Source organism: Xenopus laevis, chromosome 8S, assembly GCF_017654675.1.
Source record: "Xenopus laevis strain J_2021 chromosome 8S, Xenopus_laevis_v10.1, whole genome shotgun sequence".
Lineage (NCBI taxonomy): Eukaryota > Metazoa > Chordata > Amphibia > Anura > Pipidae > Xenopus > Xenopus laevis.
In genome coordinates this window covers 11,497,991-11,514,157 of record NC_054386.1, presented here as the reverse complement: position 1 = coordinate 11,514,157, position 16,167 = coordinate 11,497,991, and the positions used below count along the sequence as shown (strand labels likewise).

Below are 16,167 nucleotides of genomic sequence, written 5' to 3'. Positions count from 1 at the left end.
AGTGCTGTGTATTATTCCCAGAGAGTATTAGGGTAGGACTTCATGGTGCGCGTGGACCCGATGCGTCGCAATGCGACTAAACGCATGCGACGTGACGGATGTTTTACAGAAAACGGAAGTGAAGGAGAAATCGTAAGAAACAACTACATTCATCGCGTTTTCATCCGACAGTCGGATGAATGTAGTTGTTTCCTGCGACTTCACCTTCACTTCCATTTTCTGTAAAACATCGGACACGTCGCATGCGTTTAGTCGCATTGGGACGTATCGGGTCCACGCACTCCATGAAATCCTACCCTTAAGGTTCATTTCATGACATTGTGAGGTTTCCTGACAGGAGCGAACATATTTGGTGTTTTTTTAGGTCCAGGCAAAAAACAAAGAAAGAAAAGAAAGGTTTTTTTTGGTTTGTGTTCTTTAATTACAACGTGTATGGAGCAGGGGAATTCCAGCAGACCCAATGGCATGTAATTCAAACTGCAGTGGCTTGGATGCATCTGGGAACCGACAGCTCAGACTTGATCACTCCCCTAAAGTACAGAATCATCTGCAATATTTTACTCATGACTCCAGTTGCACCACAGTCAGCTTAAAGGGGAAGGAAACCTAGTCGGCGCAAACCCCCCTACCCCCCCTCCCGTTTGTTGCCCACCCTCCCTCCTCCCCCCTGGCCTACCCGTCCCGCTGGGCAAATGCCCCTAACTTGTTACTTACCCTTCTGCGCAGGTCCAGTCCAGGGAGTTCACAGACGCCATCTTCTTCCACGCGATCTTCTTCCTGCTTTGACCGGCGTTTTGGCGCCAAAAGTCACGCGCATGCGCAGTAGATCGTACCGGCGAAATGATCCTACTGTGCATGCGCCGTTCAAAGCAGGAAGAAGATCGCGTGGAAGAAGATGTCGTCTGTGAACTCCGTGGACTGGACCTGCGCAGAAGGGTAAGTAACAAGTTAGGGGCATTTGCCCAGCGGGACGGGTAGGCCAGGGGGGAGGAGGGAGGGTGGGCAACAAACGGGAGGGGGGGTGGGGGGTTTGCGCCGACAAGGTTTCCTTCCCCTTTAAAGGCAACACAGTAGGGTTGCCATATGTTTTGACCCGAACAATTCGGTTTTTATAAGGGCTGTTCAGGTCTTAATTTTCTGTTTGGTTTTCAGCCTTGTGAAACCTGAATAATAATTTGGCCAATAAAAACATTTAAATACTAAGATACTCGCCTTAAAGGGGACCTGTCACCGAAATTAATAATTCCATATACTTTTCTATCATGTTAGTTGAGCAAAATACATTTGCTCACACTATACTTATTATTTAAATTTTGTTTCCTTCAATCTTGGAATTCACAATTATAGTAAGCATGCAGGTGCCATTTATGACAAGGCAAGTTGTGTATCACCCCAACATCTTGTGTATGCACCAGAATGGGGGACCTAATGCCCATGCATGGTCAGAAAACTGAACAGAATTCAAGCCACTAACCCTGCCCCGGCATCATAACTCCACTGACATCATTTGTCTTCCTCTGATGTCATCATGCCCACCCCAACATCACTGCCCCACCCCCCAATGCTATCTGCCCAATTCCCTTTGTTCAGGTTTAACTGCTGTCAAAGGTGGCAACCCTACAACACAGAGGCTTTTTCTTGTTCCCTGTATATCCCCAAAGGTCATGTAGAAACAGGGTTGCAAGGGTGGCTGTTTTCCAGCCAATGTGGGCTACTAATTTAAAGCCCAGGTGGGTTTTTAAAGTACAAACTAGCCAAGATACAGATTTGGGCTGCTTTTTGAGCCTTTGGCTGGTTTGTAGTTTGGAAACCAGTCAGTTTTTTTCTTGCCCTAATGTACCAAGCCTGTGTCTCCCAATGCATGTTGGGTAATGTAGTTTTAACAATTTGGCGACTACCAAGTTGTACTGACGGGCGTTAGCAGATTTTGAGCTCTGTACCCCAGTCTCCCATCACTCTTAAGCTGGCCATACACTATAAGATCCGCTTGTTTGGCGACATCGCCAAACGAGCGGTTCTTTCCCCGATATGCCCACCAACGGCACGGCTATATTCCAAATGTTCGGCCTATTACAAAGAGGAGCAATGGCCGATCGCCTGAAAAATGAAACCTTCCTGATTGATATCGTGGTCAGATATAGATCAGGAAGACCCGTCGGAAGCCCCTATACACGGGCAGATAAGCTGGTGAATTGGTCTAAAGGACCGAAATCAGCAACTTTAATCTGCCCGTGTATGGCCACCTTTAAGCTTTCTCGCATTTTCAGGTGACTTTCCTCAATTTCTGACAATTTGGGGGCAAAAATGCACTGGCCACCAAAATGTCTAGAGGTTCAGCTATTTTACCAATATTTATTAATTATTGGGGCCTTGTTGGACCCCTTTACCTCCTGGGACCCCCTTTGTAGTTACTTCCCTGGTGATGGGGAATTGGTCCCATTTTGCTTCATGGAAAGATTTGAAAAAGGCCCATTTTCACATATATTTAGACTTTTTTCACTGCACATGCTGTGCTATTTTTGGGGCTACTGTTGAAGTGTCTCTCGGCTGTATTTGTAGCTGACTTTGGCTGGTTTTGAAAATAAGACCTGGCAACCCTGCAACACAGAGGCTTCGTCTAGTTCCCTGTATGGCCCCAAATATCATGTAGAAGGTTCCTGGTAGGGTGACATGGATACATGCAATCAGGACCGCCATCAGAAATCACAGAGCCCCATACGACAAAATTTCCTGGGACCCTTGGGCTGCGCCCACCGCAAGCCCCACCTACAGGTTCGCCCTCCCCACCCCACAGTAAAAAAAACAAAAAGAATATTGGTGGCTAGGGTTCCCACATGTTAATAAGAAATAAAAAGATATTGGTGGTCAGGGCCCCCCCCATTAAAAAATATTGGTGGCTAGGACCCCACATGAGAAAAAAAAAATTGGTGCCCAAAATTAAACGTCCATGCCTTCCCGAAGTCAGCAGCTCTCAGAAAGATGGGGGTCCCGGCTAATCAAGTAATTGTGGTGTGGCGTGGCCCCTTTACCCTGGGGGCCAACTACAACTCTCCCCCTGATGGCTGCCCTGCATGCAATTGCTCATAACTCACACAGACAATACACACAGAGCAGCACACGTCCCAGTGTAGAAGTCCTGACTATCTCCCAGACTCTCACTGTTCCACGAATGTATTTCTAAATGTCCCACGAGTGTCTCTGTCACTGTGACATGCGCACTCCGGTGTCCTTACGTGACCTACTGCAGCCTCCCCTACTGCAGCCTCCACTACTGCAGCCTCCACTTCATCGCCTTCCCATTCCCAACATCAGTTCAGCAGCCTTTCCCTTTAGTCACATTCAGCTGCTGCGCCGCAAAACTACCGGACTCCTTTTTTTCCCCCATCTGGACGCCACCATTCAATCCAATGGGGGGGGGGGGTGGTGTCCTGCCTAGTCCGGTTGTACTATTGTAAGTGATGCCTTTAGCTGACGCAACCCCCTGTGCGCTGGAGGGAGCCAGTCCCAGTGCAGTGTGTGTGTGTGAGGCTGCTGAGGCTGACGCTGTAGGACGTGCGGCTGCTGCTTCTCTTCTCGCTCTCACCTCATCGCGGCTGCTGTCGGCTTTTTCTCCGGGCTGCTGCCGGCAGATGACATGGTTCGCTCTGCTGAGCAACTAGTCTGTATTCCTGCTGCTGCTGCTGCTGCTGCTGCCCAATTAGCCACTTTGCACCTGCTGCTCGCCTTTTGTACAGATGCCTCTGGCAGCACAAATATAGGCTCCTCTGCTTCCAGATAACCTTCATCTTTGTATCCACCATGGACTCCACACACCTAATGCCCAGCAGCACAGAATTCAGTAAAGTGAGGAAAAGGTAAGTGCTATTAACTGAACTCCCCCATCAGTCACCTTTCTAATGGAATGTTCTAATGGACTGCTGTTTGGGGGGGAGCTGAGGCTTTACTGGGTCCTTTTTATTTGTCTCTAGTGCAAATAGTTCTGACATAAGGGCTGGAATATTGGCTGCAGCTGCCAGTGCCCACTCTTTAATCACAAATCCATCATGTCATGGGCATTACACCTAGGGGTTCTGGGTAAAATACTCCCCTTCCTATACATTTATCTTTTTTCCCTATTAATAACATTGGGATCAACCATTATTTTTATTATATATAGTTTTATTATTATTATTATCATTATTAAAACACCGGCCAGGTGGCAACCCTAATGACACCGAGGCAGTGTACTGGTTAATGCAGTGCCATGATGTGTGCCAGGTCACTTTAGGTGCCCCCGGGGGAAAAAAAGATGGTAGCAGCCACTGAAATGAATTCAGCACCCCCCATTAGTCCACCCAGATGAGACGACATATTGAAAAAGGATAGAAGAAATGAATTGGTAAGGAATGAGTACATTTACCAAGGATCAAGCTGATACATTCTGTTCCCTTTAACATCACAAAATGACTGTCACTCCACCTTGTTAATGGTACTGCAGTCTGGACTCCTACAAGGATCCGACTGGCTATAAGATTTTATTACAAGCCCAGGGGGCTCGGAATATCCCGGCTGCAAATGAATAACTCTTTAATTGTAACGAATTCAGTGAAGAAATAAAGCCAGTGATTATAAGTGGTGATTATAAATGAACGGGAAAAACATAAAACCGCCTTTGGGGATACATTTTGCTTATATTTAGGGATGGGCGAATTTTTTCGCCTTGTTTCGCCGTGGAAATGATGCCTATAGACTTGTATGGCATTGTGCGGAAAGAAAAAAAAAACGAGAGTCAAAAAAGAATTTCGCCGTGCGTCAATTATTTTTTATTTATTTATTTCGTTTTTAATTTGAAAAAATATTTTATTTGATTTTCATGTTAAACAAGTGATAACAGTATGACAGCAAATATTATGCAGATGAAGATAATCGATACAATGGCATAGTATTATTAAAAACGAAATATCATTAAAATCAAATTTTATTTTGACGCCCATAGACTTTAATGGGCGTCGGGCGACATTTTCACCGGCGGTGAATTTTTGGCGAAATGAATCAAATTCGCCCATCCCTACTTATATTCCTTATTAGGGATGGGCAAATTTTTTCGCCTTGTTTCGCTGAAAAAATGATGCCCATAGACTTGTATGACGTTGTGCGTCAAAATAAAAAGATGCGAGTCAAAAAAATTGCGCGAAATAATTTTTTTTGAAGCCCATAGACTTAAATGGGCATCGGTGACATTTTTGGCGAAACGAAACAGGTCAAATTCGCCCATCCCTATTCCTTATATAATAATAAACTCTAATAGGCGAATAAAAATAAATGTAAATGTGCGAAAGGGCAAGAAATGAGCCGCCTGTTGTCTATATTGGAGATATACGAGGCAATTCTTCATTCCCTCTCCTGGTATGAAATGAGAAAATGCACAGTGGTATTTATATTCAAACAGACCATCTCACCCATAGGAGAAAGCTTTAATATTGCCGATGAAAAGCAAAATCAAGAAATTTAAAGGAAGATGCACATCCATTAAAGGGGTCGTTCACCTTTCAAATAACTTTTAGTATGATGTAGAGAGGGATATTATGAGACAATTTGCAATTGGTTTTCATTTTTTATCATTTAAGGTTTTTGAGTTATTTGGCTTTTTATTTAGCTGCACTTCAATTTGCATTTTAAGCAATCTGGTAGCCAGGGTCCCAATTACCCTAGCAACCATACATTGATTTTGAATAAGAGACTGAAATATGTATAGTAGAGGCCTGAATTGAAAGATGAGTAATAAAAAGTAGCAATAACAATTAAGGGCACATTTACTAAGGGTCGAATTATCGAGGGTTAATAAACCCTCAAATTCGACCCTTGAAGTAAAATTCTACAAATTCGAATATCGAATTTGAAAGGATTTACCGCAAATCCTACGATCGATCGATCAAAGGAAAAATCGATGAAATCCTTTGAATCAAACCATTTTAAGCGATCAATCGAAGGACTTTTCTTCGATCAAAAAAACCTTAGAAAACTGATGGGGAATGTCATCACAGGCTAACATTGTACCTCGGTAGGTTTAAACTGCCAAAGTATGTAGTCAACGTTTTTTTTAAAGAGACAGTACTTCGACTATCGAATGGTCGAATAGTCGGAAGGATTTTTAGTTCGAATCATTCGAATCTAAGTCGTAGTCGAAGGTCGTAGTAGCCTATTCGATGGTCGAAGTACCCAAAAAAATACTTCAAATTCGAAGTTTTTTTACTTCGAATCCTTCACTCGAACTTAGTAAATGTGCCCCATATAATGTGTAGGCTTACTGAGCATTAGTTCTTTAGAAGGGGTCAGCGACGCCCATTTGAAAGCTGCAAAGAAATAGAAGACAAAGGCAAATAACTATGAAACCATAAAAAATAAACAATGAAAACCAATTGAAAAGTTGCTTAGAATTGGCCATTCTATAACATAGTAAGAGTTACCTAAAAGGTGAAGCACCCCTTTAATAGATGAACATGATGCATGAAGGGATGATGAAGACTGCATGGGTTGTAAAGGATTAACATTGCTTAGTGGTGGTGGGTTAAGTGCATTCATAATTTTTAGGGTTCCACTATTTTGGATCCGGCCGAACCCCCGAATCCTTTGCCAAAGATTCGGCCGAATAACGAACCAAACCCGAATTTGCATATGCAAATGAGAAGTGGGAAGGGGAAAACATTTTTTACTTGTTTTTTGACAAAAAGTCACACAATTTCCCTTCCCGCCCCTAATTTCCTGCTGAAAAAACGCCCGAATCCCGAACCGAATCCTGGATTCGGTGCATCCCTAATAATTTTCCTAGTGGTTTAAAAGGTTAATGAACATAGTCAGGAGCTGACAAATATGTGCATTGGGATAAGTTGGCATGGTTATCTTCTATAACACGTTTGCAAAGACCCAGTGGCCAGTGACATAACTAGGGGGGGGGCCCTGACGCGGGAAGCGCTGCTGGGCCCCCCGCCCCCCTCCGTACACCCGGAACCGCCCGGGAATCGTGGTGCGTGAGCTGCCGGGGGGGGGCCCTGAGGGGGTGCGGGCCCTGGCCCAATCACACCCCCTGCTCCCCCGGGAGTTACGCCACTGCCAGTGGCGTAACTACCGGGGGAGCAGGGGGTGCGATTGGGCCAGGGTCCGCACCCCCTCGGGGCCCCCCGGCAGCTCGCACGCCACTTGTAAATGGGAAATGCGGCCATAAATGCAGCCGTTTCCGGCCGTATGGAGGGGGCGGGGCCTGGCTGCACGTCCCGCGCCAGGCCCCGCCCCCCTCTAGTTACGTCTCTGCAAAGACCAGTGTATTTCAGAAATGATGATACTATGTATGATGATATTATTACAATGCTGCTTTATGATACGGGGGGCACACAATTGAACAACTATATCAGCCCAGAGCAAGCTTTGAATGATGCCTGCAATTCATATGGAACAAGCAGAAGCCTGTCGGTGTAGCAGATATATTTGTTTTGCTTCGCATGGTGAGGTTTTCAATCAGATTACCTGGTTTATTTGTTTTCGGCATTAAAAGAATCTGAAGTCAGATGTTAATCACGCACGCACTGGATTGTAACTTCTTGCTGAAACCCAGTTTGCCGTAGCCAGCAGAGTGTTACCGAAAGTCATATTTTTTCCTGAAAGAATCAATAAAAATGAGAAATCGAAGATGTCGGCAGAAACAGCTAGAGAACATGGCAAGAATCCTTAAAATATAAACTGGAGCTACCATGGATTGTATGCAGTTTTTCTGCGGGAAGCTAGGTGTCAGTAATGTTTTATCAGTGTGTTTGTCATTTAGAAACCAGGGGTGTAACAACAGGGAAGCAGACCCAGCGGCAGCTTACACACCCAGAGGTGCAGGGAACTGACTAATGGATTGTTTTAGTATATGTGTAACAAACAGGTCCATTTCTTAAAGGGATACTGTCATGGGAAAACATATTTTTTTCAAAACACATCGGTTAATAGTGCTGCTCCAGCAGAATTCTGCACTGAAATCCATTTCTCAAAAGAGCAAACAGATTTTATTAAATTCAATTTTGAAATCTGACATGGGGCTAGACATATTGTCAGTTTCCCAGCTGCCCCAGTCATGTGACTTGTGCTGCACTTTAGGATGGAACTACTTTCTGGCAGGCTGTTATTTCTCCTACTTAAAGGGGACCTGTCACCCTAAGAAATAATTTCAAATTCTTTTCTATCATGTTAGTTGAGCAAAATAAACTTTACTTACACTGTATTTATTATTTAAATTTTGTTTCCTTCTGTCTTGGAATTATACAATCACAGCAAGCAGGCAGCTGCCATTTTGTGGACACGGTCAGGGGCGATCCGCCAATGAGGCGAGCTGAGGCGCTCGCCTCAGGCGGCATCGCAAGCTAGGTTTCCAGGGGCGGCAAAAAGCCGCTCCTGGTGCCTTTAAGAGCCGAATTTCCGGTTTTTGAACCGGAAATTCGGCTTTACTAGGGCGAGAGAGCGCAATTGCGCTCTCCGCAATAGCGTTGCTGCCTCCCCCCCCGGAAATCGAATCGGGCTGGGGGGGCGGCATTACTGGAGCCGCCTCAGGCGGCAATGCATACCGAAACGGCGCTGGACACGGTATATTGTGTATCACCCCAAAATCTTGTTTATGAACCAGAATGAGGGACCCAATGTCCATGTGCAGTGTGGTACACAATTATAGAGCCTGAGGAGGGAAGGGGGAATGTGGGGAGAGCAGTGACATCTAGGAAGTGCTGAATGGAAAGTGAAAGTAATTGACTGCCCCTCCTCTATGCCACGGGCATAGAGGCGGGGCAGGTAATATTTGATTGACAGTTTAGATATTTAAACACCTTTATAACAGGTATGGATGTTTTAATGAAAAATTTTTTTGGGGTTCCATATTTAATTTGGAAAGGACTTTCATTATGCAGTTTTTTATGTGTAGGTGACAGGTCCACTTTAATGTAACTGAATCAGTCTCAGTGGGACTTGGCTTTATTATTGAGTGTTTTTAGATCTTCCAGGCAGCTGTTATCTTGTGTTAGGGTGCGGTTATCTGGTTATCTTCCCATTGTTCTGCTGATGGGCTGTTGGGGGGGGGGGGAGAGGGAGGGGGTGATATCACTCCAACTTGCAGTTCAGCAGTAAAGAGTGACTGAATTTTATCAGAGCACAAGTCACATGACTGGGGGCAGCTGGGAAACTGACAATATGTCTAGCCCCATGTCAGATTTAAAAATATTAAAAAATCAGTTTGCTCTTTTGAGAAATTGATTTCAGTGCAGAATTCTGCTGGAGTAGCACTATTAACTGATGCGTTTTGAAAAAAACATGTTTTCCGATGACAGGATCCCTTTAGTAAGTCATGATGTATAATTGGTTCTTAGTAATGTAACAATGACTCACTGAAACTTTTTATTTAAAGTATCTCTTTATTTAGTTTTAACATGGGAGGGAGGGTAGGGGATTGGGAATGTACAACAAATAAAAAAAAAAACAAGTAAAAATACACATTACAGTCTGCCTTGATTTCTTCATTTTCATTGCCATTTTTATAGTACAAAGTTATCCTAGCACATATCAGGAGGATTCCCCAGGGGGTTTGAAGGTAGGGGATATGGGGTTCATGCTCTGGGTGTGCTTCCATATGTGTCTTGGTCACGGAGCACCAGGGTCTTTGAAAAGTATCAAATTTTATTAACGACTTGGTTACATAATAAAAAAAGAATCAAAATTTATTGGAGCATCCTCTGCCTTCATATGTCATTTTTATATTTACCTCTCTTATTTATAAGAGACAGACACTAATTTCTTAGCATAGAACAGGATAGTTTTAACAGCGATTCTAGTTGACTCACTGAAACTTTAACTCATTGGGGCAAATTCACTAACCTGCGGAGTTGCGCTAGCGCAGGCTTCGCCACACTTCACCAGGGTGCCGCTAATTCCCTAAAATCCAAAGTTGCGCTCAGGGAGGCGAATGGTAGCGAAGTTGCGCTAGCGTTATTTCGTCAAGGAAAGTGAAGTTACACTAGCGATGCCTAATTTGCATACGCCCCAAGTTAAAGTACAATGGACGTATATGTAGCAGCAAATACATTACACTACACAAGCTGGGAAAGCTTCATAAAATAAAATAGAGTTGTTATTTTGCCCTATACATGTGCCCATTGTATGGTTTAGGTGCCATATGTTAGGAAATGTAGGGGGGAAGGAGGGTACCCACCCAAAAAATTACGATCTTTTTTAGCCTATCACCCTTAAAAAAGGAAAAGACTCCAGCTTTTTTGGGACATAGAAAAAATTTCAACTTTTTTTGATGCAAGCCCTATCTACTCTATTGCACTTCGCCTGGTCTGAGGTGGTGAAGGCAAGTCTGGCGCAAGAGGTAACGTTCAGTAAAATGTGCAAGTTAGTGAATTAGCGTAGTTACATCCCTTCGCCATAGCGCAACTTCGCCTGGTGTAAGGTGCGAATTAGCGCTAGAGTAGGTCCACTTCGCTAGTGAATTTACGCCAGCACCCATTAGTAAATCGGCGAAGTAACGAAATTACGCCACGCTGGTGAATTTGCGCTTGCATTAGGCGCTTCACACTTTAGTGAATTTGCCCCTAAGTTTTATAAAATACTCCCTGGTATAAAATATAAGAATATCAGAAGTCACCTTGGAGTTCAGTGACCTGTATAAAAGCACTTGGCTTTCAGCTGTGTGTCTTTATATAAAGTCATGGACCTCCTCAGCTCTTTATCCTTATATTTTACTCTGTTAAAGGGGACCTATCACCCAGACAAAAAAGGCTGTATAATTAAACAATTTTCTAATAAAAAATCCATACCAGTTTTAAACTTGTTTAAAAGTCTCAGCTGTCAGTCATATATTGCCTTGATTTTCTTCTTTTCCTTAGGCATAGAGGTGGGACAGGTAATTACTTTCACATTCTATGAAGCACTAGATGGACACCTTCTCACAATTCCCTTCCCTCTTCACTAAGTAATTGTGTTGCCAGTCCATGGGCTTTGGCATTAGATGTCCCATTCTGGCACATACACTAGATTTTGGCATAACGCAAAGCTTGCCTCGCCAACGGTGTCCAATAAAATGATGCCTTTCTGCTTGCTGTGATTGTGAATTGCAAGCAAGATATAAATAATGTTTGTAGTGTAAATGAAGTTTGTTTTGCTTGACTAATATCATATAATAGGATTTGTGATATTTCTTAAGGTGACAGGTCCCCTTTAATAACTTTAAAGTGGACATGTCACCCAGACATAAAAAACTGTATAATAAAAGTCCTTTTCAAATTAAACATGAAATCTAATTTTTTTTTTTATTAAAGCATTCATATCTGTTGTAAGATAATCTGAGCTGTCAATCAAATATTGCCTGTCCCTCCTCTATGCCTTAGATATGTAAATGGAGCAAATATAATTTTTGTTTCATTTGTATAACTAGGTTAAACATATTCAGGAGTTGTTTGAAAATCAGATGATGTTTTTAGGTCACATTCATAAACATAAAAAAATATAGAAACATTTAAAGGGTTCACAAACTTTCAAGCACCATTGTATGTGTATTTTATACTAACGAAGGAAAATAACACTGTGGTATATTTGCTTTAGATATTTTTCTAGCCTTAAACAATGGCACATTAAAAGAATGCACAATTCAAGTTACTGTTTTCAAATCAGCAGTTATTTGTTCAAAATATTGCAACCTTCCTTGTATTACTTTGGGAAGCACTGTATGTCAGCCTATTGGTCCATTATTATTATTATTATTATCCTAACACAAGCACTATTGTAGTTTGAGTTGATAACTTACCCATGAAGGCAACCATTGGGGCTTCCCAATTACTTGATTGAAAAGCGTGATTTCTGGTGGGTATTAATGTTCGGACAGGTAGCATCAGTAAAAGAAGCTGTGGGTGGCATAACTCTCTAAATTTTGGTCTTCGACCAGATACATAAGACATTGCCTACTTGGCTATATGTAAACCACAACTTAGTTAAAGGAATCCTGTCATCAGAAAACATGTTTTTTTCAAAATGAATCAGTTAATAGTGCTACTCCAGCAGAATTCTGCACTGAAATCCATTTCTCAAAAGAGCAAACAAATTTTTTTATATTCAATTTTGAAATCTGACATGGGGCTAGACATTTTGTCAATTTCCCATCTGTCCCTGGTCATGTGACTTGTGCCTGCACTTTAGGAGAGAAATGCTTTCTGGCAGGCTGCTGTTTTTCCTTCTCAATGTAACTGAATGTGCCTCAGTGGGACATGGGTTTTTACTATTGAGTGTTGTTCTTAGATCTACCAGGGAGCTGTTATCTTGTGTTAGGGAGCTGTTACCTGGTTACCTTCCCATTGTTATTTTGTTTGGCTGCTGGGGGGGGGGGGAAGGGAGGGGGTGATATCACTCCAACTTGCAGTACAGCAGTAAAGACTAATTGAAGTTTATCAGAGCACAAGTCACATGACTTGGGGCAGCTGGGAAATTGACAAAATGTCTAGCCCCATGTCAGATTTCAAAATTGAATATAAAAAAAATCTGTTTGCTCTTTTGAGAAATGGATTTCAGCGCAAAATTATGCTGGAGCAGCACTATTAACTGATTCATTTTGAAAAAAAAATGTTTTTTCCCAAGACAGTATCCCTTTAACTTATTGATAAGGGATTATAAGGATCACATGTATGTAGTTTATAAGGGCAGAGACACGCTCAGATTCGGGGAGATTAGTCGCCTGGCGATAAATCTCCTCTTCTTCGGGGAGACTAATCTCCCCAAACTGCCTTCCCGTCGGCTAGAATGTAAATCACCAGCGGGATGGCAACTAAAGGACAGGTCAAATAGTACACATTAGTAGTAATGGTTTGCGAAGGACTGGGAATTTCAAACCAATTGTTTTTCTATGATGTGGGATTGCAGTAGATGTCTTCTAATTAAACCAAGGTCAAGGCTTTTAATCTGGGTGGTACTATTTGTACATTGACATGCCTTTTCCTATAGGGTAGGATGTGCAAATTTTTGTGTGCTGCCAGTGAGTGCATGACTGAACATGATACATATCATTGTCTGTATATCCAACGGCTTCTTCTCCAGATACATTCCTCAAAGCAAAAATCATTTGACGTTCATATCCATATTTCAACAGTTTTCGTCTCAAAATAATATATTTCTTGGTTTCGTCAGATAATAGTCCTTTGTTCCATGATCACTAGCTAAGATATAGGCCTAACTACTTTCACTTACAGAAATTCTTACTTTCAATATATATTGTAATGTAAAGCAAAATGGTGTCTACCTATCTTGAAACCCAAAAAAACCCAAAAACCATGACACTATGTAATAAATAGTATGAATGGAATTAAAATATTCTAAAATAACAAAAATTGCATCAGCTTATCACATTGCAAATTTTTATTGTAAAATTCAAGATTACTGTGCAATTAGATTTTTAATTAAATGGGAACTCCACAAAAACATTAACTTTTTGAAAAGTAAACATAATTTTAAGCAACTTTGCAATAAACATTAAAAAATATGCAGACTTTTCATGATTTTTAATCTACTGCTGATCTATCAGACTACTTTGCTGAGCTGGCTGACTACTGTTACTTTGTATCAACAGCCAGCTTTCCGCAGCCTGTATCCTCCAAACCCCACAATTTCCTGCACACGTGATTTCAATAAGGAACGGAACATCAGTGTTTAGTCCCTCATTCCCTGCCAGGATTTCAAATTATGCAGAAAGAGAAGAACTGTTAAAACAGCTGGATTTCAGCATATAAAATAGCATTTATTTACTTTTTGAAGAAACAGGTAACTGTGATGGGTATATTAGGGGTTTCTGTGGGCCTCTTTATCAAATTTTGATTGGAAGCTGGAGTTCCCCTTTAAGTAGTGTGATTTTTTAACTGCACATTGCACATATTAAAATCCTGCTTGAAGGTGGCATAATTTTTGGCTCAAAATAACTGCAATTTCAATAAGATGTTTTATTGCATACACGTTGCACTGTCAAGTCTTTCTTCTAGCAGTTGAGTCACTAAATGTTTGCAAAACGTACCTTGCCTTTATAAATTTAAGAAGGGGGAATATTATTTATTACACTTGAATTGAATTTGTATGTGTAGTGTCTCACTTTGTAAGTGTCAGGGCCCGAAGGCTCTGTTGTAGTGTGGACCAAGGAGGAGACAAAACAACACCAAGTTCGCAGTACAAGAGGGTTTATCAGAAGAATGGTCAAAAGCAGGCAAATTGGTCGGTACAGGCAGCAAAGAATCAGAATCGTTAAACAGGCAATAAGTCAATACACGGAGAATCCAAATAGCAAGAAATCGCACCCAGGAACTATACAAGATAGACCTATAATTGGGCAATGACAGGATGGGCAAATAGATTTAAATAGTCCATAGTTTGGCGCCAAAACTTGACGCGCTGACGTCATGACGCCGACGTCCTCACGTTGGTGTCCTGACGCCGACGCACATTCTGACGCCGGCGTCCATTCCGTCGCCGGCGACCAATCCTGGGGCGACACGTTTCTGACGCAGTCCCACTGCGACCAGGAAGAACCGCATGGTGGAGCAGGAGGTCGCCATCTTGGATGTCCCGTGGGGTAAGTTCCTCCATTACAGTAAGCTCTTTGCTCCATGTTCTGCACAGAGCTGGCCATCATTCCCTTCCAGTCTAGAGTGGAAGGGAATAGGACCAGGACTGGAGAAGGAGCGAGTGGGTCCAGTGGAAGAGAAAGCACATTAAAGGAATTGGTCGTTATAAAAATAAAACTGGGTAAATAGATAGGCTGTGCAAAATCCAGGATTCACTCTTTTCCAGCAGGATTAGGCCAAATCCTTGTGGGTGGCTGAACCGAATCCTAATTTGCATATGTAAATTAGGTGTGGGAAGGGAAATCACGTGACTGTCTCAAAACAAGGAAGTAAAACATTCTTTTTTTCCCACTTTCTTTTCCTGCCTCTAATTTGCATATTCAAATTAGAATTCAGTTTCGGTATTCAGCCAAATATTTCATGAAGGATTCAGGGATTTGGACGAATCCCAAATAGTGGATTTGGTGCATCCCTAATCTAATCTAACTGAAGCCAACATTCTTTATGTTTTTCGGACACAGGAATTCCGCCATGTGCTCCGTGTGTACTGCTAAACGATTTTTCAGCAAGTTGTACAAATGTAGTTCCAGCAGTACATACCCAAAGTGCCTGGCAATGTGTTCTCTGCTACACACAAATATTAACATATAGGAACATTTTCTTATAGTACAGTCAGAGCCGGGCCAACCCGGCCAGGCGCCCTAGGCAGCCTGGCGGGCCAAGGCGCCGGCTCTGTGCGCATTTACGCGGAAGATGCCAGTCGAGGAGAGACGGGACCGGACACGGGGTAGGCGACAGAGCAAGTACGTGCCTTGCCCCCCCTCAGCTTTGCTCCCTAGGCACGTGCCTACTCTGCCTACCCCTAGTTCCGGCCCTGAGTACAGTAATATGTATTCGAATTCAGTAACGATTATCTGAAATCTGAAAAGCAAAATGATTACTAGCACTGCACTAAAAAAAAAAACCAGCATTTTAATTGATTAAATATGAATATATATTTGCAAGGATGGTTTTGTTGTAAATAGAGTATTCGGTTTTATATGGCTGTGGATTGTAGAGTTGAAACAGAATCATGCAATAGAAAATGAAAATAGAGTTGGCAGCCAGCTTTTAATAGCATGGAATGAGCGACACTTTTAGAACTGTTTTTTTTTGCGAGATGACTAAAACAGTTTGAACTAATTAACTGTTAACTGTTTAATTTGCTATGAACATTAAAAGAACATAGGAAAGTCTCCCACCTGTACATGTAAAGGCTCAAATTGCTTAGAATTAGCCATTCTACAACATACTAAAAGTTAAAGGAGAAGGAAAGGCTGTTTGCACTTGGGGGGTGCCAAATGTTAGGCTCCTATCAGCAGAAAACTGCACCGGCCTGGGGTTTTTCTAGTGAGCACCACGGAGAGATCTTCTTCCGTCTTCAAATTTTCCCGGGCAAACACATGCGCTGTAGAATGAAATAGCCAACTTTTTAGTTAAAGTTCAGCTTTTTGTTCTACTGCACATGTGCAACCGGGCAAAGAAAGAGGAAGACTGAAGATGGTTCTGTGGTGCTCACTGGAATAACCCCGGG

General features: G+C 42.4%; 1 protein-coding gene across 1 annotated transcript in view; it reads left to right on the top strand.

The window, feature by feature from the left end:
• The first annotated feature begins 2,966 nt into the window (after positions 1 to 2,966).
• Positions 2,967 to 16,167, top strand: part of traf3.S (TNF receptor associated factor 3 S homeolog) — a 98,801-nt gene continuing 85,600 nt past the window's right edge. Inside the window, exon 1 of the mRNA XM_018232322.2 lies at positions 2,967 to 3,854. The gene's annotated coding sequence lies outside the window, so the exon portion shown is untranslated. The remainder of the gene's footprint in view (positions 3,855 to 16,167) is intronic.